At 36.9% G+C, this 23,516-nt stretch overlaps 1 protein-coding gene across 5 annotated transcripts in view; it reads right to left on the bottom strand.

Annotated features, from left to right (window-relative positions):
* Positions 1-23,516, bottom strand: part of Grm8 (glutamate metabotropic receptor 8) — a 764,803-nt gene that overhangs the window by 9,987 nt on the left and 731,300 nt on the right. The gene's annotated exons all lie outside the window — the stretch shown is intronic.

Consider the following 23,516-nt stretch of genomic DNA (forward strand, 5'->3'; position numbering starts at 1 on the left):
GTTGGAGAATATTTACTGAAATTGCCCTTTGAATGTAGTCAAGCTTTCATTCTGACAAAGTACAAGTAAAAATGACTGACTTTATTTTAAAATCCTCATTCCTTAAAACAAATTGGGAAGGGTGGAGCTTCTCTTACTTTTTATATGATAAACTGGGTAAGGAAAGGGAAAAAAATACAGTGTGACAAGAGACTAGCATTTCTCCCCTTATACATCTTCTTAGAAGTGTACCACTGAACCAAATAACCACCTCAATACTTAAGCAAGAGGCAAGTACATATAGTGAATACAGAGGCATCACAGCAATCTAGGTCATCATGATACACATCGCTTTTGGAGCATGATAGCTCTCACATCACTGTGTAGTTGCGATCAACACACCTGATAAAAATAACAAACATGATAAAAGAGCTTTGTTTTTTGATTTTTTGGCCTTGTGGATTTTTATGTTTGCTTGTTTTTTGTTTTGTTTTGTTTTGTTTTATAACAGCCTGTCCAAAGAATAAATTTTGGTATTTCTCAATGTTTATATCACATCAAAGTAAATCTAGGAGGCTCAACAAAATATAAAAGATCTCCTCATGGGGTTAGAGAGATGACTTAGTGGTTAAGAATACTTATATTTGAAGAACAGGATCCAGGTTCAATCCTCAGTACCTACATGATAGAACATAACTGTCCATAACTCCACTTCAAGGGGATGCAACACTCTTCACTGACTTCCATGGGCAAAATGAACACATGTGATACACAGACATACATGTATACAAAACACATACATATGAAATAGGATAAATATGTAATTAAGAAAAAGAAATATTTCTTCCTTTCAGATGCCAGATATCTGTTCGGGTAATGGAGTCTCAACAGCAATTCTGAAAAGACATTCCCTCTGATGATTCCTTGCCTCATGTTAGTATTATAAGCTCTTTGTTCTTATGAGAAATTTAGAAAAATGAAGGAACATGAAATTGGGAAGGAGATGTCTATGAAAGGGTGTATGTGGAAAATTAAGAAAAAAGTAGGTGGTGGATATCATCAAATACATTGTATACTTGTTTGAAATTTTTAAACAATAAGTAAAAAATGTCATAAAGAAGGGGTAAAGCATGCAAAGAATGTGACAAAGTTCAAACTACATCCACTTCAATTGATTGTCATCAGAATTGTCTCAGTCAGACTCTTTTAAGTTCATTTAAACTAAAAATAAGCAAAAGAATTTAGAACTCAAATAACTCTCACATGATAGAATACTCACAAACTCATTAGCTAGATTTTTAAATTTATCTTAATCAGTTAGCCTCCCTAACACATACAATATTAATACAAGTAGTACTTGATATTTAGTTTTATTTGTCATGTTGGAACAATCTAGAATCACTGAATTAGAGTCTCACTGAGGGGGCATCTAGATCAGAGTGACCTGTTGACATGTCTGTAGAGGATTGTCTATGTTGATAATTTTGATGTGGGTAGAAGCAGCCTACTACAGATAGCACTGTTACCTAGATAGTGTAGAGACAGTGCTGTACACAAGTATAGTATTTGCACACACATTTTTTCTTGTATATTGGTTGTGGATATGACTACTGATTCAATTTCAAGCACTGACTTTCACGCAATGATTTACTACAATCTGGAAATGAACATGTCTCAGAAAGTCTAAGTTTTGACTCTAGCATCATTACAAAGTGTGTGTGTGTGTGTGTGTGTGTGTGTGTGTAGTTTACCTGCATGAGAAAAGCCTTATCCACACACGATGATTGGACAAATGTATGACCTGGCTTTTCTCTCTGGCTTTTAATTTATTATCTAGAAAATCACACTTATATGGTGTTTGATGGTTTGAATAGGTATGGCCCCCATAGACTCATGTGTTTGAATGCTTAGCTCATAGGGAGTGTCAGTATTAGAAGGAATAGCCTTGTTAGAGTAAGAGTGACCTTTTTGGAGAAAGTGTGTCACTGGGTGGGAGGTAGGAGCTTTGAGGTCTCAGATGTTAAACTTATACTCTGTACATGTGTTATCTCCTGCTGTCTGCAGATCAAGATCTAAGACTCTCAATTTCTTCTCCAGCACCATGTCTGCCTGCATGCTTCCATGTTTCTTGCCATGACAATCATGGACTAAACCTCTGAAAACATAAGCCAGCCCCAATTAAATGTTTTCCTACATAGGAGTTGTCTTGGTCATGATGTCTCTTCACAGCAATAGAAGCCCTACATAAGTCAGGATGTTATTTAATAAAATAATATGTTTTTGGTTAAAATATAGACTCAAAATTCTAACGAAAAAGTTACTCATCATAGAACTTTGAATTTATAAAGGTACTAACAAAGTCTCCTTCCAGGTGTATGTGACAAGAGAAATATCCATAGATAGCTGAGCAAACCAGGGTGTTTGGGGAATGGTGATCAGATAGCTGTGTTCTACTAGAAAAGATTACTGTACTCTTATTTTGAAGTAAGAAGAACTTCTTTTTTTCCAAACTCAACTTATTTGTTGATATTGAAAGCTACATACCTAAAATAACATCTATTTCTTAGGTGATGGGTCACTGGATAAAGGAAGGGATTATAGCAGCTCACACTAAACTATATAAATTTATCAAGAGATACTGACAGTAATATGGTATTAACTTTTTCTCTTTCTATTCTTAGCTTTTCATCCTGCCTCCTCCTACTAAACTCCTATGACCAAGGAAGGGGAATTGCTTTTTCTTCACATTCTCTGATAGCCTGCTATGTCCTCAGCTTCCAAGTCCCTTCAATATGTGAACCTGAAACAACCAGATGCACTGAAGTGGAAGCAAGCATTTTCTGGAAAAGCCACAGAGGAGAAGACACAATGGGGTACTCAATGGTAATATCTTTTCCACAACCTTCTCTTTATTCAGAATAGACCATTTTCACACATCCAAGATCTCATAAAATGGGTCGTGACCTAGAATCCTAAAGAAAAATTGGAGGGTATTGATAGAAGTTTCTGTTCAGCCCAGTCCCAAAGCCCTTCAGTCCCCAAATAAATACACAGAGACATATATTAATTATAAAGTGTTTGCACGATGTCCTGAGCTTCTTATTGACACACTTCTATTAATTTAAGCATCTCCACATGGTCTTGGCTTACCAGAGAATACCCAGGCATCTTACCTTCCCTGTAGCTACATTTCATTTCTCTCTGGTGACTGCTCCCAGCCTTTCTTTTTCCCAGAATTCTATTCTGGTAGCTCCACCTGTATTTCCTGCCTGACTCATGGCCAATTAGGATTTATTCATCAACCAATAAAAAAACATATATTCACAGCATACAGAAGGACATCACCCATCAGGAGGGTGTTCTAATTCTCTGTGATGTTTGATCTTTTTCTTGCAAGAGCTGCCTTAATACAGACTTCCATAGATGTTGACGTCTCACCTGATAGTTTTTCAATCCCTTAGCAACTAAAGTAATCTATTCTGAGAAATAAGGAACAAATCAGCATTATGTTAACCCTCCTTCACTCCTCACACCATAAAAAGTGTGCCCCCTCTCAAATCAGCTTCACATTTAAGTCCCTTTTCATATTATTGCACACTAAAATGCAAATTCTTTATTTAAATGTTAAAAAATATTCTTCCTGTTTCTTTGGCATTTTGCTTAAGATCGACAGAAAATATAGATATTCTCTTTTAAAATTATTTTTAAGTTTTAAATTGAAAGAGAATTATGTGCTTTCCTCTAATTCCTGTTCTCCCCTACAACCTTTTCCAGCTACCTACTCTTAAATCCCTCTCATGGCCCCCATTCTCAAATCAATAGCCTGTTTTCTTTGATTATTTTTGTTATATAGACATTTAAAAATGGGTGTGTATGGGAGTGTGTACATATATGCATATGCACACACATACCTATACGGCTGTGAAATAGTCTCTCCTAGAAATGGCTAAATAGATGCAAAGGGAAAACAAATATACTTTGTGCTTGAGTAAAATTTTGGGTTCTGCACATTCAAAGGATCATGTTGAAGTTCAGACTGGGAAAAATCACTGCCTCAGATGTTGTGAACCTTTCAATAGGCTAGAGATGTCACTGTGAATTCAGCAGAGAAGACACAGATGCCTTTGATCTGAATTAATGCTGATTCTCATTACATCCTCTTTGGGATTAGGATGCATGTTTGTGAAATGGAGTGTCGAATCAAAGGCTAAAAGTGCAGCCTGTGAATAAAGACTATCAGCATACTGTGGGCCTTGTTCATAAAGAAGCTCTGAGTCCTTAACTTTGAACTATTGGTAATGCGGTTAGAAGCTATAGAAAAAAAATGTATGATCAAAGTATGAGTAGAATATCATGTTTGTTAAGAGTTCAAATGATGCTTTTCCAGGAAGTTAAAGACACTTTAGGTGTGTGTGTGTGTGTGTGTGTGTGTGTGTGTGTGTGTGTGTGTGCATGTACATATATCTAAATCTAGCAGTCAGCAAGTGAGGCAGAATAATTAATTGTGTGTTTCTGGCCATGGCCATCAGAAACATGAATTCAATGCCAAGAAAGGCTAGTTGCATGGAGAGACCATGCTTAATAAAACTAAACTGACACTGACAATTATTAAGAATGAGTGATGGGAGATGTCATTCTGTAAATATGCTTCTCTTATTGGTTAATCAATAAAGCACTGTTGGCCAATAGGAAGGCAAGATAGGCAGGACTAGGAGACAAGAATGATTCTGAGAGATGTAGAAAAGGGTCAAGATGTAGAGACTTGAGAAAGCAGAGGTCCAGAACCTCTCTCCAGTAAGATAAGACCACATGGAAATACTTAGGTTAATAGAAATTGGTTAATATTTAAGACAGAGCTAGCCAGTAAGAAACATTAGTAACAGGCTTACACTAATACAGTGTCTCTGTGTATTATTTGGGACTGATGCAGCTGTGGGCCCAGGCTGGTGGGAAAACTGATCGTAACAAAATGGTACCTGAAATGTGGGTACTTAAGAACTTCCACTTAAAACTTAACAAAACCTTAAAAAAGGATTTTTAAAACGAAAGAACAGAGATAAATAGGTCTTCTTGGTAGCAATATTTTTCTGGGTTGGGCTCTGTTTTGCTAGAGACAAGCAGAGACTTGTGTGGCTCCTTTGAGGGGGGGTTTCTGACACAACACAAACAGATTCAGATAAAGGAAATCCTCTAACAGTTTACAGTGTGTTTTAAAATATATGTAGGCTTGGGAGAGAAAAAGAAACAGGATAAAGTGGTTAAAAAATAGAAGAAAAGAGAGTGGCTGGGTGTGGTGGAACACACCTTTAATTCCAGCACTTGGAAGACAGAGGCAAGCAGATCTCTGTGATTTCAAGGTGAATCTGGTGTACAGAATTAATTCCAGGACACACAAAAGTTACACAAAGAAATTAATTCCAGGACACACAAAAGTTACACAAAGAAACCCTGTCTCAAAAAATGAAAAAAAAAAAATAGAAATAGAAGAAATAGAGTAATAAAAAAGCTACGTGAAGATGGAAAGCACTCAGAGAGTCTGGCTATTGTACGCTATTGTATTGTCTTTGTATTGTTTGACTGCTGAGGAAATAGCAACAACTGTTAAAATAAATGCTGCTGGATTAATCCAATTTATGTATTTAAAAGTGCTTTGACTTCCAAATTTATGTCTAAGGACAGGTTAATGGGAAAAGAATTTCTATTTTTGTTTCCCCAGTAAATGGAATGCTATAGATTCCTTCCAGACTAACAAGATTTCATCAAGCAAATCCCCTGAAGCAGTGTCCCAGGTGATCCAACATTCAAAACAACTGGGAAAAGGCAGACTTGCAGACCAGTACAGCCAGGATTTCTGCCTCTTCTTAGGACCCACATGTTGACTTGTAGTTGTCTATAGCTCTAGTTCTAAAGGAACTAATACCCTCTGTTAGTAGCATACACATGCATGTTTCACAGACATACATGAAAACAAAAACATACACACAAAAATACAAATAAATGAATCATTTCAAAGTATAAACATAAAACATGCAACTAAAAGCAAAAATTCAAAAAATAAAACTGCCAACTCCACTGCATCATTTTAAATTTTTTACATAGTTATTTTATGTGTTTGTGTTTCTGTGTGTGTGTGTGTGTGTGTGTGTGTATGTGTGCATGTGTGAATGTATTTATATATAGAAAGTGTGTGAGGTGCCAGAAGAGCATCTGGGTCCCCTGGAACTGGCTTTACAGATAGTTGTGAGCCACCATGTGGGTGCTGGGGACTGAACCCAGGTCCTTTGCAGAAGTAACAAGTGTTTATAACTGTAAAGTCATCTTACCAGTACCTGGAAACCACCAATTAATCATTTTATAATGTCAGTGGACTCATGATAAAAACTGAGCATGAACTCGATTTTTCTAAAAGCAGAAACAAAAATTCCAAGACAGAAACTATTATTTCATAATAAGTAAGTAATCAGACAAATAAATAAATAAATACATAAATATCTCCAGGCACAAATCCAGCCCTACAGAAGGCAATAGTAGGAAAACTTCAACAAAAATGAGGGTGGTTACACCCCCAAAAATAAAAAAAAAAACCCACATGAAATAAATAATGCCAGATCAACAAATCAAAAGAGAAGAAACACACACAGATCACCACCACCACCACCACCACCAGCAGCAGCAGCAGCAGCAGCAGCAGCATAACAGCAAAATAACAGTAATCAACAAACAATGTTCATTGGGCTTCTCTCAATATCAATTGTCTCAATTCCCCAATAAAAAGGGAGGAGTTCTAATATGAGCAAAGAGGTCGAGACAGTATTGGGGAAACCCACAGAAACAGCTGACCCAATCAAGTGGGAGCTCACTGACACCAGCCTAACAGATGGGGAATATGCATAAGATAGAAGTAGGCCCCCTGAACATGGATATCAGTTAGGGGCATTGGGTAGTCTATGGGGCCACTGGCAGTGGACCCAGTATTTATCCCTAGTGCATGAACTGGCTTTCTGGAGCCCATTCCCTATGAGGAGATACCTTGCTCAGACAGACTTTGATGATTCCCCTTGAGAAGCCTCACCCTCTCTGAGGAGTGGAATGGGGGTGGAGTGGGGGGGGAAGGTGGGAGGAATGTGAAGACAGGAGGGAGAAGGATTGGTATGTAAAATGTGATTGTGAAAACTGGAAAATCAAAGAACAAAGAAATTAAAGATTTTCTAGAATTGAATGAAAATTGCATAATCAAACATATGGAACACAATGAAAGTGTTCTATGAGTTAAGTTCATAGCACTAAGTGTCTACATTAAAAAAAAAAATGGAGAGATCATCTACAAGTAGCATATAGTATCCCAGAAAGCTCTAGAACAAAAGAAAGAAAGGAAGGAAGGAAGGAAGGAAGGAAGGAAGGAAGGAAGGAAGGAAAGATATCACGTCTAAAAGTAATAGTATCACCAGGCCAGATCCGCCTATTCCTGTGGGACCATCCTGAGTCCCTGCCCGCAGAATCTTTGACCCCCATTGCCTGGCCTCTGCTAGAGGTGAGTCTGGGACCAGTTCGGTTTGAATTGCCTCCAACATACTTCTCTGAAACTCCCTGGATTGGCCCCAAATCCCCCCCCCCGCCCTGTTTCTTGTCCCCAGCCAGAGCACTCCTGGTGCTCTGATGTACACCCCCCCACAAAGATCCTCCCCTTGACCCACCCTGTGCCATACCCTGCTCAGTGTCCCACCACTCTGGTTAAACACTGAGACAGAGGGCAATCAAACAATCCTGCCACCTTCAGGGAAATTCCTGGAGCTGCTCTGAGCACACTAGACCTGCCTATTTACAGAAGACCACCCTGAATCCCCACCTGCCTGATTTTTGACCCCCTTCACCAGGCCTCAGCTGGAGCCTGATCTTTGACCCCCATGGCTGGGCCCCTGCCTGAGGAGAGACCTCCTAGAGAGCTTGGACCACCCAGAGCTATAGACATTGAACTTCTGACCCACCTAAGCCCACCAGGGGAGTACCATAAAGAGAGAGAGACCTCAACTGCACCTACTGGATGAAGCAATGGGAAGATGGCAATACAAGAAAACACCTAACAATAGAAAGACAAGCATGAAAGCAACAGAATCAATGGACTCTATACCAACTAGACCTGAACATCCCAAAGCAGATGAAGCAGAAGAGAACCACTTTAAAAAGATCTTCATAAAAATGATTGAGGCCCTCAAAGACAATGTGAGAAAATCTCTTAAAGAAATAGAAGAAAAAACAAACAAGAAATTGGAAGAAATGAACAAATATTTTAAAGAAAGTATGGAAAGCCAAGAAAAAAAACAATTAGACTGGTGAAAGAAAACAGTTCAAGATTTGAAAACTGAAATAGAGACAATAGAGAAAACACAAACTAAAGGAATGCTGGAAATAGAAAGACTGGGCAAACGATCAGGAACTACAGACACAAGCATAACCAATAGAATACAAGAGCTGGTGAGAGAATCTCAGGTGCTGAAGATAAACTAGAGGAAATAGATTCATCGACCAAAGAAAATCTTAAATCCAACAAATCCTTAACACAAAACATCCAGAGAATATCAGACACCATGAAAAGGCCAAACCTAAGAATAATAGGCATAGAAGAAGACAAAGAAGCCCAGCTCAAAGGTGTAGAAAACATTCAACAAATAATTGAAGAAAACTTTTCCTATCTGAAAAAGGACATGCCCATGAAAGTACAAGAAGCATACTCAACACCAAATAGACTAGATGAAAGAAAAAAGACCCCTTGACATATAATAATCAAAACACTTAACATACAGCATATAGAAAGAATATTAAGAGCAGTGAAGGAAAAAGGCCAGGTAACATATAAAGGCAGATCTATCAAAATTACAACTGACTTCTCCATGGAATCTCTCAAGGCCAGAAAGTCTTCGATACATGTTCTACAAGTACTAAAAGCCCATAGATGTCAGCCCAGGCTACTACTCTCAATCACTGTGGACAGAGAAAACAAGATATTTAATGACAATGCCAGATTTTCACAATACATATCTACAAATCCAGCCATAAAGAAAGTTCTGGAGGAAAACTACAACCAAAGGAAGTTAACTACGCTCACAAAGACATAGGCAGTATATAAACCCACTTTACCAGAACCCAAGGGTAAAGGAGGGCAAATATATTCACAATACCACTGCCAACAACAAATCTAAAACAAACAAGCATTAACAATCCATGGTCTTTACTTTCCCTCAACATTAATGGTCTTAACTCACCTATAAAAAGACACAGGCTAATACATTGGATACTAAAACAGAATCCATCCTTCTGCTATATATAAGAAACACATCTAAGCTTCAAAGACAGACATTACCTCAGGGAAATGGGTTGTGAAAAGATCTTCCAATCAAATGGACCCAAGAAGAAAGAAAGTGTGGCTACCCTAATATCTCACAACTTAGACTTCAAACTAAAATCAATCAAAAGAGATGAAGATGATCATTTTGTATTCATCGCAGGAGAAATCCATCAGCACAAAGTCTCAATTCTGAACATCTATGCCCCAAATACAACGCACACACATTCGTGAAAGAAAAGCTACTAAAACTCAAGCTCACATAAAACCTCACACACTTATAGTGGGAGACTTCAACACCATACTCTCACCACTAGACAGAAACACCAGAGAGAAACTTAACATAGAAACAAAATAACTATAAGAAGTTATGTATCAATTGGGTTTCACAGATATCTATAAACACTCCATCCAAACAAAAAAGAATATACCTTTTTCTCTGCTCCACATGGAACCTTCTCTAAAATCGACCACATACTACGTGACAAAACAAACCTCAGCAGAGACAAAAAAATTGGAGTAGTGCCCTGTATCTTATCAGACCACCATGCTTTAAAGTTGGAATTCACCAAAAACACAAAATGCAGAAACCCTACAAACTCACGGAAATTGAACAATGTGCAATTGCACTATACCTGGGTCAAGGAAGAAATAAAGAAATTAAAAACTTCCTAAAATTCAACAAGAATGAGGACACAATGTACCTAACTTATGGGACACCTTGAAAGCAGTGCTACATGGGAAGTTCATTGCACTAAGTGTCCATATCAAGAAAACCGATGATAGTCACGTTTGAGAACTAACAACACAACTGAAAGCCTTAGAACAAAAAGAAGCAAACTCACCCCAGATGAGTAGACACCAGGAAATAATCAATTTGAAGGCTGAAATCCATAAAGTAGAAACCAGGAAGACAATTCAAAAATTAATGCAACAAAGCGTTGCTTTTTTGAGAAATCAACAAGATAGACAAACCTTTATCCAAACTAACCAAAAAGCAGAGGGAGAACATGCAAATTAACAAAATCAGAAATGAAAAGGGGGGCATAACAAAGGACACAGAGGAAATCCAGACAACTTTCAAGTCATACTTTGAAAATCCATAATCCACAAAATTAGAAAATTCAAAGGAAATAGACAAATTTCTGGATAACCATCACTTACCAAAATTAAATCAAGAACAGACAAAAAACTTTTAAAAACATATAACCCCTAATTAAATAGAAGCAGTCATCAAAAGCCTTCCAATCAAAAAAGCCCAGGGCCAGATGGCTTCAGTGCAGAATTCTACCAGAAAGTCAAGGAAGAGCTAATACCAATACTCCTCAAATTTTTCCACACAATTGAAACAGAAGGTTTATTACCAAACTCTTTTTACTAGGCCACAATCACCTTGGTACCTAAGGCACACAAAGACACAATTAAGAAAGAAAACTCCAGTGCAATGTTACTTACGACATCAATGCAAAAATAATTAATAAAATATTGGCAAACTGAATCCAAAAGTACATCAGAGAAGTAATCTACCATGACCAAGTAGGCTTCATCCCTGGGTTGCAGGGATCATTTAACATATGAAAATCTATCAACACGATCCACCATATAAATAATCTGAAATAGAAAAACCACATGATTATCTCCCTAGATGCTGAAAAAGCCTTAGACAAAATTCAACACCCTGTCATGATAATGGTCTTGGAAAGATCAGGGATAACAGGAACATACCTAAAACCAATTGCAATGTACATTAAACCAATTGCCAACATCAAACTGAATGGAGAGAAGCTTAAGGCGATTCTTCTAAAATCAGGAACAAGACAAGGCTGCTCACTCTCTCCATATCTCTTCAATATTATTCTTGAAGTTCTAGCTAAAGCAATAGGTCAACAAAAGGAGATAAAGGGGATGCAAATTGGAAAGGAATAAGTCAAATTGTCACTATTTGCAGATGATATGATACTTTACATAAGCGACCCAAAAAACTCTTCCAGGGAACTGCTAGAGCTGATAAACACCTTCAGCAATCTAACAGGATACAAGATAAACTCAAAGAAAATCAGTAGCACTACTTTATTCAGGCGACAAAGGGGCTGAGAAGGAAATCAGAGAAACATCACACTTTAAAATAGCCATAAACAACATAAAGTATTTTGGGGTAATGCTTACCATATAAGTGGAAGACCTATATAGTAAGAACTTTGTGGCTTTAAAGAAAGAAATTAAAAAACATAACAGAAAATTGAAAGATCTCCCATGCTCTTGGATAGGTAGGGTAACATAGTAAAAATGGCAATCTTGCCAAAAGCAATCTATATATTCAATGCAATACCAATTAAAAACCCAGCACAATTCTTCACTGACCTTGAAAGGTTAATAATCAACTTAATATGGAAAAATAAAACGCCAGGATAGCCAAAACAACCCTGTACAATAAAAGAACTTCAGGAGACATCGCCATTCCTGACTTTAAGCTCTACAACAGAGCTATAGTCCTGAAAACAGCCTGGGATTGGCACAAAAATAGACAAGTAGGCCAATGGATTCGAATCAACAATCCTGATATTAACCCACATACCGACTAACATCTGATTTTTGACAAAACAGTTAAAGTATACAATGGGAGAAGGAAAACATCTTCAAAAAATGGTGCTAGCACAATAGCATGAGGGTGTGTAGAAGACTGCAGATAGACCCATATCTGTCCCCATGCATAAAACTCAAGTCCAAATGGATCAAAGACCTCAACATCAATCCAGCCACACTGAACCTCTTAGAAGAGAAAGTAGGAGGTACCCTTGAACAGGAGCCTGCTTCCTGAACATAACACCAGTAGAGCACCACCCTACATGTGGAGTGGGGGTGGGTGGGTAGGAGGGGAGGGTAGTTGCAGGGCATGAGAGGGTAGGAGATGAAGTATAAAGAGTAAGAGGGAGGGAGAAGGAACTGGGATTGATATGTAAAATAAAAATAAAAAAATTATAAAAAAAATAAAACCAAAAAAAAAAAAAAGAAAGAAAGAAAGAAAAGAAAAGAAAAAAGTTATAACATCTAGAAATAATCAAATTCGGAGCTAAAATCAATACAATTGAAACAAATAAACAATGCAAATAATTGAAAAAAAATATAAATAATCAATGAAACAAAGAGTTGATTCTTTGAGAAATAAGTAAGATTGACAAACCCTTATCCAAACTAAGTGAAAGGCAGAGAGAGTATTTAAATTAACAAAATTAGAGAGGAAAAGATAAACATAACAATAGACACTGAGGAAATCTGGAAATTCATAATGACATACTTGTTAAAACTGAATTCCACTAAAATTGTAAATTCTAAAAGAAATTGATAATTTTTTTAATATACCACCTACTGAAGTTGAATTAAATTCAGATAGGCAATTTAAACAATCCTATAACCCCTGGAGAAAGAGAGGCAATCATTAAAAGTCTTAACCCAAAAGAAGCCCAGGGCCAGATGGTTTCCAGAGAAGACAATCATGATTAATAATGATGCTGGAAGTATTACCACCCCAATTTCAAGTTATACTTCTAAGGTGTAGTAAAAACAATTCAGGGTGATATTGACAAAAAAAAAAAAAAAAAAAAAAAAAGATACATTGGCCACTGATATCAAGTAAAGTAAAAGACCCAGAGTAAAGTTATATACTTAAGGATACTTGATCTCTGATAAGAAAACCAGAAATGCACTGGAAAAAAAAAAAAAGACAGGGTCTTCAACAAGTGGTTCTGGCTAGCCTGGGTTACTGTATGTGCAGGAATCCAAATAGGTCTATACTCATCACACCACAAAAATAGCATCTCTAAGTGAACCAATGACCTCAACATAAAACCAGATACCCTGAACCTGATAGTCTCATTTTACAGGGAAATAGTTTCTGAACAGAACACCATTAATGCATGCACTAATAACAACAAACTGAAAACTACAAGGCAAAGGACATGATCATTCAGACAAAGTCACAGCCTGCAGAATGGAAAAGGTATTTTGCCAACTATACAACCAATAGATGGCTAATACTAAAAAAACAAATAATCATCTAAAGATTTACATATTAAGAAGAAAATAACCAAATTTAAAAATGGGGTACAACTTACACATATATGGATTTTGGACATAGAGCAAAGGATCACCAGCCTATAATTCACACCACCAGAGGAAGGGGGAATGGACAAGTCCCCAGAGCAAGTGAGGGCGGCAGTGAATGGAGCGAGAAGTAGGAGAAAGAGAGGGGGAGGAGAGGAAAACATGTGCAACTAGGAAGATTGAGTCAGGGTAGGAATAGAAGACAGAGAGAGAGAGAGAGAGAGAGAGAGAGAGAGAGAGAGAGAGAGAGAGAGAGAGAGAGAGAACTAAAAGAGGGAGCTGATATTGGTTTGAAGAGAAAACTGAACCTAAAGAAAGGCCTAGAGACCTACAAGACTACTGCCAACTAACAATTTGAGCTTCCCTGGAAAGGCTACCATAAATGCCCTTCCCGGATAGTGAGATCAACAACTAACTTATCCATGGAGCTCTCATCTAATACCTGTTGGAAACAGAAGCAAACACCCATACCTAAACACTGAGTCGAATTAGAACCCAGATGCAGATGGAGAGGACAAGACCAGGTTGCAGAAACACATAGACAGCTTACCTGAACAAGGAGGAGCTAACGGCCCCCAGACTGATAGCTGGGAAGCCAGCATGGGACTGACTCAGGCCCCCCTGAATATGGGTCTCAGCCAGAAGGAGTCTGAGGGACCTCAGACAGTGGAACAAGGATGTATCCCTGGTGCAGTCTAAGGGACCTCAGACAGTGGAACAAGGATGTATCCCTGGTGCACAAAAGGACCTTGTGAACACATCCCCCATGGAGGGATACTGCCTTAACCTAGAGACAGGAGAGAAGTCTTAGTCCCTACTTCAAATGACCTGACAGATCTACATGACCCCACATGGATGGCATTGCCCTACATGTGGAATTGGGGTGGGGGGATGGGAGGGGAGGGTGGTCATGGTGCATGTGAGGGGGCAGAAAGGGTAAAAGGGAGGGAGGGAGAGGGAACTGGGATCAACATGTAAAATAATAAATTAAATAAATAAAAAATGGGGTACAAGTCTAAATAGAGAATTATGACAAGTACAATGCAAATGGCTGAGAGATACTTTTTTTTTTAAGTAGCAATACAATGACTTTTAATGACATTCTGCTAGATTCATAGATGGCCTTGCTCAGCCATCTTCAGAAAATTTCCATATAGTACCAGATGAGAACAAGCACAGTGGTCCACTGCTAGACAATGGGCAGGGAGTGAAAGGCCTTAGAACACTCAGAACTAAACAGGGTGTCTCCATGAAATCCCTCCCCTCAGGCTCCAGCAACCCTTGTAGCAGAGGATGCAGAAAGAATAGAGAAGCCAGAGGGGATGGGGTCACCCAGGAAACAAGGCCTTCTAAGTACAACAGGATTCAAGTACATAAGAAATCAGAGAAATTAGGGCAGCAGGCAGAGACCTCCAATGGTCTGCACCAGTGAGGTCCTAGAGTTGAAAGAGGTAGACACATGCCACCACCCATAACCACATGTTATTATTAATTGATAACTACTTGAAAATAAAAAGTTAATTTTCTCCAAGGAAGTCTCACTAGGGAAACAAACTAGGCTGGGATGCATGCCCAGCAGTAGATGACCAATAGTAAATGAACTCAATGGCATAATTGGAGATTTTTTGTCTCATATTGTGGTGTTGTACTGTTTGCTTGTCTTTTTTAATTTTTATTTTATTGGTTTATCCTATAGGACACACACACACACACACACACACACAAACACACACACACACACAAACACACACACACATATATATATATATATATATATATATATATATTTCCAGTTTTATGTTTTTATGTAATTCTTGGTGGTGGAAATGAGTGCATCTCTGTGTCTATATCTTCCCTTTGCCTTTTCTTGGGCTCTTTTTGTTTGTCTGTTTTGTGCTAACCTGATATGTTTTTCTTTGTTTTTTTTATTTTATTTTATTATTATCCTTTAGAAGCCTGTTTTCAATGAGCTGTAGAACAGGACTGGATATGGATAGGAGGAGAGGTGGGGAGAAATTAGGATGAATAGAAGTTGAGAAAACCTAATCAGGATATATTATACAAAAAAATCTATTTTCAATAGAAGAAAAAAGTGGTAATATATGACTAATCAACATACAAATGAGAAAGAAGTTATAAATACAGGTACAATTAGATTTTGATATTAAATGTGCAAACTATGCATAAATTCATGCCTTTAACTCTATATATCTAGGGGGAATAAAAAGGCATAATTGCTTAGGAATCAAAGTGATAAGGGGTGGGTTTGAGGTAGTTCAGGGTGGAAATCAGGAAGAAAGTATACTGACATTGCTCTTAGATCTTGGAGTGAATTCACAAAAGTGATATGCTCTTTTTTACTTCTTGACCTTTGAGAAATTTGCCCCAATGTTTTCTTGTTGGTTTTGTTCTTATATCTATAGGGTATAAGAGTTTGAAATGTTCAGAGTCCCTTTTGGAATCAAAGCTCCAAGTGCTCTGAAACAACAGACTGGCAGCAGGATTTTTCCTGGCTCCTTCCTCTAATACTCTCTAGTGCCTTGCTATTTGAAAGGAAGAAAACCATGAAGTGTGTCCTTCTCCAGAATACTGAAAGCACTAATTATTCTGACAATGCAGAGCTTCCACTGACCCCGTTTTTTTGAAACCTCTCTGGAGAGCCTAGATATTTATTGTTTGGTCTATTAACATTGATTAATCCTAAGGTTATGTGAGTTGGGAAGATTTAAGTGAAGCTCTATCAGAAAAGGCAGTGAATATAAAATAGCTATCCATATCCAACTCAGCCCCAAAGACTCATAACTCCATTTGTGTTCTGAACTGTGATCAATTACATCTCCTATAATTCAGTCACAACCCTACAGCATCTTCTCTTTTCTTAGATGTCTGGACCCTGGCATCCTAGAACTAACAACGTGACCATTTCTAGGTCATTCTATACAGAATAGTCTCTCACTGCACAAAATACTTATTTCATACAACAGAGACTCTAGAATGTACAGATGAATGTCTGAAGGTGAAAGTATCCAGACTTCTAAAGAGGAAACTCTCAGATCTACAACCTTAGACTTTTTGTAACTATCTGATACTGTTCTGTTTGCCAACACCAGACACTGCTTGGAAACTAGTTCTGGGAAAAAATTTCAGAAGAATTAAAAGTTTACTCAAATATATGGGGACCCCCTTGAGCCACATCACTCACCCCAGAGGTACAGCTATATTATTTACTCACTACCAAAAAATGGCACTAGGGCTCTTTGGTTGGTGTTGCAATCATTAAGGCATTGTCATCTACTTTTAAGACAATTCGAAACAATTTCAAATGGTTAAAAAATCATGAACACCCAGGGATCACAACCTAAAATGTTGTGGGTCTTATATCCCAACTAGTCAAAGGTACAGACTACATTTCCTACTGCTCAGGTTACAGAGAACACCTACATGTCATATCCTTGTACAATATACTATGTGCTCCATGCAGTGAAAGACAGTCTAGTCATTCTACAATCTGAAGGCTGAAATCTCTTGTCTAACTTTAGCAGTCAAGAATACACTTGAAATACCTAGAAGGACTTCAAGATTCTCAATAGGATCACAATGTAACCACATAGAAGAGAAGGAAAGAGGACCTTTCTGTAGTGTTTTCAGTGGCAAACTCTGTCATGTGCCTTCCCACAAAAGCTCAGCCAGACATCAGAACCATTTCCTTCAAATTATTCTGAAAGACATTCCAATTACAAGGCTTGTGACCTATGAACCAAGACATATACAAAGACTATTCTAAGGGTTATGAAGTAACCCAACTCTCAAGCATTTAAATCTTTGAGAATGAAATCAACTACCTTCTCCAATTTCCTTCCTTTTTATAACATATAATTGACTTCATCTATTTCCTGGCTGCATGTGATTATTTTCATTCTACATAGGATTCTCAATATGATGTTCAAAGCTTAAATGGCATGACCTATTGGCAATCCAATTAAGTATTCCCTTCCTGGGAATCCATGTTGTGTCTATAGTAACATTGTAGGTTACTACTCCAATTGCCAAAGCATTTGCAAATGACATTGATATTTGTGGAGGCATTGACCAGACTATACTAGATTTTTCTAGAACCTCATCTGGCTCTTCTTTGCTCACTTATAAATCTGACTTAGAGATTCATCAAAGAAGCAGTTGATAGTTCCAGTATCTTCTCTTTGTCCCCACCTAGTGGATTTGTAAAAATCTTGTGCTCATGAATATTTCTTCTACAACATTTCAAGTGGCTGTTTTACTACTTCATATCATCCATCAAAGAAGGTGGATACAATTGGAGTCCTCTTTGCTCCCCTATGTTGAAATTGGCCCAAATACCCTGACATTTAAACAATCATAATCTTAATTGTAAACTTCTTTAATCCTTGTCCCTGTACATGTTATCTTTTGGTGTTGTTCTTTTGTGAGTCAGGTCCTGATTCTGGTCAACATCTGCTATCAACTCCAAAAGATATATTAATTCTGTATCTGAATGTATGAGAGCCATAGGTTGTCATTAACTAAGTTTCCCTTTTCCAATGATGTTCTTTAGCTCATCTTAAGCCTCAGTCTCATCTTAAATCTTGTGTATTTTTCATATAATAAATTCTGTAAAAGCATGGTTACTTCAGTATGCTGTTTAAGGTGAAGTAGTATTTATGTTGTGTCATATTTTCCTTTAAGCCTTCCTATTTTTCCCTTAAAATTAATGTAACACGTTGTAAATGGCTCTCCTGTGAAGAGTCCATACCCACATTTGGGTGTGTCTTATTTTCTTGGTCTTGCCTTTTAAAAGTCCACACTTACATCATTGGGTGTGTCTTACTTTCTTGTGAGTACTTCTCTTTCTCTTAACCTACATGTTTAAGCTTATTTCTAATTATCTTTATTAAATTTCACCACTCAAAAAACAAACTATTATGTTCATGGGCTTCAGTGATAAGAATATTGTTGTAAGGGGTGAGAAGTTAATACACAAAAGGGGTGGGCATTGCTTATTTCTCATGAAGGTGGTTGACAAAGAGTCCATCACTGATGGGAGATGTCATTCTGTAAATATGTTTCTCTTATGGGACTAGGAGACAAGGAGGAAAAAGGAAGTAGTAGGGAGGAGATCCAAGATGGAGGATGGAGAGAAGAATGCCAGCCTCTCTCTCTCCGGTAAGATAAGACCACATGGAAACACTTAGATTAATAGAAATGGGTTGATCATTAAGACAGAGCTAGCCAATTAGAAACATTAGAAACAGGCCAACAACATTATATCAAATACAGAGTCTCTGTGTATTATTTGGGACTGGTGCAGCTGTGGGTCCAGGCAGGCTGGCAGGAAAGCAACTCATAACATAATGGCGATCAACGTGGCTAATAAGAACTTCCATTTAAAACTTAACAAAAGATTAAAAAACAAAAAGATTAGAAATCAAAGAACAGAGATAAGCAAGGCTTCTTGGTGGAAGCATTTTTCTTGGTTGGGCTCTGTTTTGCTAGCGACAAGCAGAGATTTGTGCGGCTTCTTTAAGGGAGGTTTCCTGAGTCATCATAAGGGGCAAATAAATAAATAAATAAATAAATAAATAAATAAATAAATAAATAAATAAATAAATAAAAATAAAAAAGAACCCAACTAAAACTAAAGAGTTCTGCTAACAAATGAATGGTGTGTATGAGAGCTGGTAATGGCGGTGACCACATCTCCAAGTCTGCAACATGCTGCCAGATAGCAGCGTAGACCAAGGCAGTGAGTACAGCTCTCAGTTCTGACAGTAAAAGCACCTGCCACCATCTTGGATAGACTATGGCTGAAACAACTGTGGCTTTCATTTTAGCAATGTTGTTGTTTACCAGATAAAGACTCGTGGCCAGAAATAGATAAAGTTTACAGTAAAGACAGATTCACATTAAGAAAAACCACTAAAAGTTTACAGTATGTTTTAAAATATATGTAGGCTTAGGAAAAAATAAAATGGTTTTAAAAAGACAGAGAACAGCTGGGTGTTGTATCACACACCTGTAATCCCAGCACTAGGGAGACAGAGGCAAGCAGATCTCTGTGATTTCAAAGTAAACCTGATATACAGAGTTAATTCCAGGACAGATAAAAGTTACACCAAGAAATCCTGTCTCAAAATATGAAAAAATAGAAGTAGAAGAAATAGTGTAAAAAAAAGCCATGTAAAGATGGAAAGCACAGAGAAACTTTGGATACTATACGCTATTCTGTTGTCTTTAAATTGTTTGACTGCTGGGGAAATAACAACTGTTAAAACAAATGCTGCTGGACTAATCCAATTTACATATTTTAAAAATGCTTTGACTCGAAAATTTAAGTCTAAGGACAAGTTACTGGGAAAAATGATTTCTATTTTTGTTTCTGCAGGAAATGAAAAGTGGTGGATTCCTTCCAGACTAATGTGGTTTGAGCAAGCAAGACCCCCTGAAAAAGTATCCCAGGTGATCCAACATTCAAAACAGTTGGGACAAGCCAGCCATGCAGACTACAGCCAGGATTTCTTCATCTTCTTAGGATCACCATGACAGTGCCCGATACCAGCAGGAAGCAGTTTGAAAAGTACAATACCCAAATTCCCAAATATTGTTTATAAATGCTTGTTTTCATTTAAGTGGAGTTGGTTATAAATGGTTAATGACCACAAACAATCTTTTAAAAGATAAATAGGGAATTATGGTATAGATACAAATACTATGTTTTGGAATGGATTTTCATTTATTGATACAAATTTAAGGTCAATTTTGTGATATGTATATTTCTCCTCTTGTTTAGGTATTCTGCTTATATAGCTCATTTAAAAATGTAATGTATAATTTGGTACAGAGTATAGTTGCCTCTGATAGTCAAAACTTACAGTTAAGTTAGTTAGGTTTTCTAGATATACAGCGATATATTTGAGATGGATAAATATCCTTTAAACCTTTCAAAGACCTACAGAATATGGCATTTACAATGGTTTAGGGTTTTTCTTAACAGTGATGCACAACTGCTCCTGGCAACATCACCTGCATAAAAAGGAAAGATGGACATCAAAGAAACTTGTTATGGAGTTTGCTTTCAATATGGCAAGATAAGCCATTTAGATAAGATACTGCTCTTGTCTGCACTGTTTAACTTTATGCTGTATAAACTGGACATGCAGGACCTACAGGAAAGTGACTGCTGATTCAAGATGTGGCAATCACAGAGTTCCTGCTTCATGAAAGAGTCTGCCAGACATTCTGCAGGACACAGAGAAAAGTGACTGACAAACTGCCAATACAGGTGGACAGTTTAAAGTTTCCTGCTTTGCTGAAGAGTCTGCCAGACACACTATGGCCTATAGGCTAAAGATGGAACATTACAGAATAACTTTGTATGACTGACCAGGCAGCACGTTGTCTCTGTCATTTCTAGAGTTCATATAGTATCCTTTTGTGCTCTTTGATGGAGTTGAAGACAGATAGTTATGGTTATAGTTTTCCTTAGTTAAGATTAAAGATAAGTTACATATAAGACTTCAGAATATAGATAGGATAGATAATAAAATGTTTTCTTTAAATCTTTCTAAACGTTAATGGTCTAAATATCACTTTTACGTGATAACTGTTGTGTGATATATTTTGCTATGCTAAGGTTAAAACCCTTCTTTTTATTTTAGAGAGTAAAGAGGAGATGATGGGAAATGTCATTCTGTAAATATGTTTCTCTTATTGGTTAATGAATAAAGCACTGTTGGAAAATAGGAAAGCAAGATAAGTGGGACTAGGAGACTACGAGGATAGAGGAAATAGTAGAGAGAAGATTCAAGATGGAGGAGAGAGAGAACGCCAACCCCTCTCTCCGGTAAGATAAGACCACGTGGAAGTACTTAGATTAATAGAAATTGGTTAATCATTAAGACAGAGCTAGCCAATAAGAAATATTAGAAACAGGCCAACAACATTATGTCAAATACAGAGTATTTGTGTATTACTTGGGCTGGTGCAGCTGTGGGTCCAGGCAGGCTAGCAGAAAAAAAAACAACTTATAACATCTTTATTAAGTTTCACCACTCAAAAAACAAACTATTATTTTCATGGGCTTCAGTGATAAGAATATTGTTGGGAGGGGTGAGAAGTTAATACGAAAGGGTCCATCACTGTGCAAGAATTAATGGAAATTGAGACACAGATCTTTTCTAGTAAAATCTTTGTGATGTGTTACAAGTATTTGAAAGTCTAGGTTAAATGTGACTACTTTTCACTGTGATAGGGGTATACTTTTCTAATAATGAAAATGCAAATATTGAATACCACTTATGCCACCATTATAGATATTCTATACATGATAGTGACAACATTTTAATTACTTTATATTTAAAATATCTCTTTGTTTGTGGAGTTTTATGTAAATTCCCAACATCACAATAATATTTAGTCAAGTTTTCACTGAAGGCATTTTCAGTGAACGTTCTATATTTCAGCTAAATAACTTAAGGAAATTTGTGATTGGTATAAAGATAATTATCTTATTTGATATTATAATGTAAAATACTAATTCCACACTTTAATTTACAAGTGGAATGGTAGAACTAACCTGATTGTGTGCTGGAGTACCATCTGTATGGCACTAACAAAACTGTGTTGTAAGGTGTAGGGTAAAGAAGTGCATACATAAGTTAATCCATTGGTAAAAATGATACCTACTGTTTCCTAGATATTTGAAATACTAATGTTTTGGTTTTCAGACAAATTGAGATGAAAAGAAACTTTGAATTGCCACAGAGAAAATATTGAGAATTCTTTATTTTAATGTTAAGTGATGAGTTGTTTTAAACCTTTCACTTTCCCCCATTTTGTTATATTTATCAAGAAATCTTTAAAGTATAGTAACTTATGAAGAAAAACATAACAACACAGGCATTGTTAAGAGGGAAGACGATTTTGCCATAGAAATCCCAACATGCACATAGTGGATGCTTTTACTCCCATTGTATAAAAATAATTATGACAAATGCTTGGTTGTCACTAGGGGAATGTTCTCACTAGATGTGGGGTGCCAATCCAGACTAATTTCTCGGTAAAAAAAAATCATGGAAAATTGTGAATGTCATAAAAAGTTTATAGTGTTTATTATAAGAAACCAAGAATATATGAGCTTTCTGTATACATTTTCAAAATTTGCTGCCTCTCTATTTATTATAATCAGGCAGCTGAGAATGGCAATCCTATTAGATAGAAGCAACAGAAGTCCTTTAATAACCACATGGAGGAAACTTGCCACTTACCCAGAAACTAAGGCTATTCAGTGAGAAAGCATATATTATATATTCAGAGAATCCATCTAAAATTGCTTCTCTATATTTATCAGAAAAATGATTAGTCAGCCCCTGTAACTAATGGGGGATGTAAATGATCAAGATGAGGAATGGTTTCTAATGCTGTGACAGAAAAAAAAAATGAGGTTACAACACCCTCAGATGGACTGTGGTTTTGTCTAGTTTATCAAATATAACCACAAAGCATTAAATCCATTCCTAGGTTCAGTGACCTTGGGTGTTGTTTATAGATGGTACTAAACTATATTTTCCATGAAATTTTCAAGGGAGATCATTTCACACATGTTAGGTAGACTACAGGACCGGTAGGAGTTTATAGGAAAAACAAGTCGACATTACTTGGCACTTCTGGAAGGAGGCAGTTTTGTCAAAAGCAAACACCTACTTACATCTTTCTCTCTAAGCTCATTCTCACAAATTGGTCATATGTGTAGGTGCCTCTACAAAATTTATTTGCTACTAGAAATAAAGGTCCCCAATGTCTGAATATCAAATAAATAAATAAATAAATAAATAAATAAATAAATAAATAAAGTAAAATTATCCCTGGCAAGTATTTCTCTGCCTACCCAACTTTCTCCAAATTGTACACTTTCATGTGCATTTTGTAGTGCTGATTTTTTTCTTTGCGTATTTATTGTAAAGGCCTTCCATATTCTATTGTTGAAGTTAACCCTGCTCACATCATGTTACCACACTTAACTCTGTGCTCCCTTTCTCTATATTATATGTCAGATCATTAGATTATCTGCTTATCCCATCTGGAA

The sequence above is a fragment of the Phodopus roborovskii genome, unplaced genomic scaffold, assembly GCF_943737965.1.
Source record: "Phodopus roborovskii unplaced genomic scaffold, PHOROB, whole genome shotgun sequence".
NCBI classification, from domain to species: Eukaryota; Metazoa; Chordata; class Mammalia; order Rodentia; family Cricetidae; genus Phodopus; species Phodopus roborovskii.